The 4,123-nt window shown below is 43.2% G+C and overlaps 1 protein-coding gene across 1 annotated transcript in view; it reads left to right on the forward strand.

The window, feature by feature from the left end:
* The first annotated feature begins 226 nt into the window (after positions 1-226).
* LOC121878376 (serine/threonine-protein kinase Sgk1-like) overlaps positions 227-4,123 on the forward strand; it is a 26,230-nt gene continuing 22,333 nt past the window's right edge. The window contains exon 1 of the mRNA XM_042384581.1: positions 227-315. The gene's annotated coding sequence lies outside the window, so the exon portion shown is untranslated. The remainder of the gene's footprint in view (positions 316-4,123) is intronic.

Raw genomic sequence — 4,123 nt, forward strand, 5'->3', positions numbered from 1 at the left:
GCCGTGAAAGTCACACACACACAAGATAGATTAGCACAGTGGCATTGACCCACACCCAGACAGCACTATCTGATTCATCACCTCTCTCTGACGGCGTCGACGGATACTATCAGGACAGAAGGAGGAGATGGACGGCGCTCTGGGTGTTAGATAAGCCCTCAGAAGCGGGTCAAGGAGTGGCTCATCAAGTCCACCGATCAAGGAGACACACACACACTCAGTACATCTCCAGGTGCATCAAGATCACAACGAAGATGGGACGTGTTCTAGATCTCCAACTAAGACAAACTACTGACGGAGGGATACACGAACGAGGTGATTATGCGTGTGTTTGTGAACTGTTACATACTAGTGAGCAGTGTTGGTGCATCTCGACACACAGATTAGAAAATGAGTTGGCTCCTGTTGGCATATTGGACACCGACAATACAGGTGACACACACACACACACACACACACACACACACACACACACACACACACACACACACTACTGAGTCAGTCTAGCCTCAGTAAAGTTTTCACAGCCAGGACACAACCCTCATGTGAACCTCTTGAGTACATCACAAAGTTGAAAAATATATGATGCCTTTATCCCGGCGTGAACTGTTTGTTTGTTTGTGTGTGTGTGTGTGAGACGCTGTTGTTCACACAAGATGTCGTTTACCATCAATACTTAACCTAGATGGTGTTAAATAGAGGTGAGGTTAGGTTAGGTTAGGTTAGTCTATGATATATTGTTCATTTATCGAGCATCATCACTATCTACATCACAACTATATATACACTAGTCTCAATTTTAGACGTACACACAGACATAATGTGTACATACATACATACATACATACATACATATATATCTGCTCAGGACGAAGAAGTTGAATGTTGATGCTGACAATTAAGTGCGAGGGAGGGAGGGAGGCAGGGTGAGGGAGGAGCACATGGCCGCCCCTCGGCTGGGTAATGGCGCGGAATGACGTAGCGGCCCCTGGTTATGACGTCATACATCACACAAGGGGGGAATCTTTCACAGCCTCTGACAGGGACGACAGGTTATGACGTCTGCGGGGAGCCACTTGCCCGATTATTCTCAGCTTAGTGAGACGTTATCACCAGTGTTAAACAACCTGACGGCCTTAGCCCTCTTAACGTCTTCGTCTGGCGTTATTCCGCACTACCTTAGATGTTTATCTGGGTCAATGTCGAACACCTCCCCGCCTACACTTACACGTGCGGGAAGACCACTTAATGCTGGGGGTCATGATTTTCATTAGTCATCACACTCGATCTGGACAAAACGAACCTCATGCCACAAATATGTAATTTCTATACAAACAAGTACCAACCCAATACTATACTCTATTACAGACGATACATAGAGAAATACACATGTGATCATTAATCCGGGATATAATATAATATGAGTGTAGACGTGAGCCAGGCCAGGAAGGTTGGGGGCCTCGCGCGCCATCTGGAGTCGTCATAACAAGTCACGGGTGTTCCCGCCAAATGAGGCGTGAATCACAGAAAACGGAGGCCACAGGTGCAGCTGCGGCAGTGACGTCTCTCCACTTGTTGGCTCCCCTCCCTCTGTATGGTGCCCAATGATGGATCACTTTCACTATATGTGTAACACAATACACAATAATTACTGGATTGCTAAATAAGTGATTCATTTACTTAACTGACGTACGGTACATTACCGGCGCATTTCTTACTTGTACCGCGTCAACTATGGCGAATCATGTGTCATTGATCAGTATAATAAATAGAAAATATACGTAGAATAATTATAGACTTTACTGTAGTATCATCCAGTGAAGAACAAGGTTGAACTAAGGCAAATAAATAAGAGAAACGCCGATTACTGAAAGAGTTTAGTGTATTGACCCCAAAATCATCTCATCATGCCGACTGTGACCCTCCGAATTAAACCTTATAAATATACAATAATCCTGGTGTATGTGTATATATGTATGCATACGTTCAAGGGCTCAAAAGATCTTGCTGCTGAAATTTAAGCCCCCTCACCCCCCCATCCCTCCACAGAACAAAACAGTACCGTGTGGCACCTCTGAACCCTCCCTAAACATGAACTAAGACCAACATGTACTGTACCTTCCGCCACCAAGAATTAAACCCTATAAACACCACGGCGCACCAGACAACACGACGCACATTTTTTCCCGCCTTATCAATAACTCATTCCAGTCGCCGCGTATGTGAGAGATTATCACCAATGTTGTGTGTTGATTACCAGGTAGGGAGGGAGGGAGGGAGGGAGAGGGAGAAGGGAGGAGAGAAGGAAGGGAGGAAAGTACATAGGGAGTAGAGGGAGGAGATAAAAGGGTATAGGGTAGGAAGGGGGGAAGGAGAGTAGGTTAGGCAAGGGAGGGATGGAAGGAGGGAGGAGGTCCACGGGTATTATTATCGGCGTCCGTCACCAGAGTCAACCAGTACCTACCACACACCGCCTTACACACACCTGATAACACATATATTTCATAACACATTGTCTGTCTCCCTACCTACACTTACCTGTGCTTGTTTACCTTTACCTGTGCCTGTTTACCTGTCCACACACACACACACACACACACACACTTTTCTTGCTACTTCTATCCCCAAAAACAGTACAGCATATAAGGTTAATTACTGTCCACCTCCATATTTACCGTGAGAGAATTTACTCACATGTATTATTCAGTCAACTGGAGACACACACACACACACACACACACACACACACACACACACACACACACACGGTAAGGGTGACCAAGTGAACTCATTATAATATACGCAGTGGTAGTTTAAGCGGCCCTCGGTTATTTCAGCCACCCACGACAGTTAATACATCACTAGAACGATGTGATTGAAGTTAATTTACTCCAGACGTAAATAACACCAACAAAAACTACGTGATTTAACGGTTAATATCACCACCAACGGAACTAACATCAACAAAACCATTATTATTATCATTATTATTACTCCTCACCGTTCAGTTAACCTCAATATCAATTAAGTCACCACAAAGACATTTTCATTACCTCTGCCCAACCTGTTATTTTATTCATGCAAACCAAAATTGCACTTTATTACTCTAATTATTTTTGGTTGGAAAAAGTTGAAAGCAAAAAGTTGACAGACAGACAGACAGACAGACAGACATTGTGGGGTTAAACAATAATTAGCTCTTGTTTACACTGTCGAAGCCTGAGCTATATCCCGTGATTTTTGGGTAAGTGTGTGAAGTTACTTAAGAGAACGTGATTAAAGATGTTATTTATTATTGTTATTTACTGTAGGTGTGCACTTAGAATTCGAGCTTAAAAGGAACTTAAGTCAAATACATAAATAAATAAATAAATAAATAAATAAACAAATAAATAAATACTAAACTGAATAATAAGAATTTGTTGTGCTTGCGACGTGAGAGAAAACGGAGGCGGCAAGGGAGTACTGAAGTAAAATTTCTTCCCCCCCGACACACAAACACACACGAATGTTATTGCTTCAGATTAAACACCCCAGTTAATTTCACCATAAATTTAACCTAACCTAAACCCCCCAGGAATCGTTAGGGTGTTCAATCTTAAGGTGAAATAAACTATAGTGACTAATCTCCTCTTATAAGCTGGACGCCGACCACTACCACCACAGTTTGGACATTAACGATAAGTAAGAGAGTTGAGTTGAGTGTGTTTGCGGTGATGACTGGTGGCTGTGAGAAATATTACAACATTAATTAGTGTTTGATGCCGAGGCTACCATGCACAGAATAATAAATAAGGGTTGTTAATCAGTGGAGGTCGACGAGTGTTAATATCTCATTTGGCTCTGAGCTTAATTAATATCTGCAGCCTCCCCCTCTCCCTCCCCTCCCCTTCTTTCTTCTTTTACCTTTTTCTTCTCCTCTCCTTCTTTCCTCTTTTTCCCCTCATTTTTCTTCCTCTCTTCATTCCCTTTCTTTTCCTTCCCTTCTCTTTTACTCTTCTTCCTTACCCTTCCATCCACACCTCTTCACTTCAAGCCTGTTCCCTCTTCTTCTGCCCTTCTTTTTCCCTTTCCATTCACCCCCTCCCCATTCTGTTATTTACCGCTGGGAAGGGAAACAGGG

This window comes from Homarus americanus, unplaced genomic scaffold, assembly GCF_018991925.1.
Source record: "Homarus americanus isolate GMGI-L3 unplaced genomic scaffold, GMGI_Hamer_2.0 scaffold41027, whole genome shotgun sequence".
NCBI lineage: Eukaryota > Metazoa > Arthropoda > Malacostraca > Decapoda > Nephropidae > Homarus > Homarus americanus.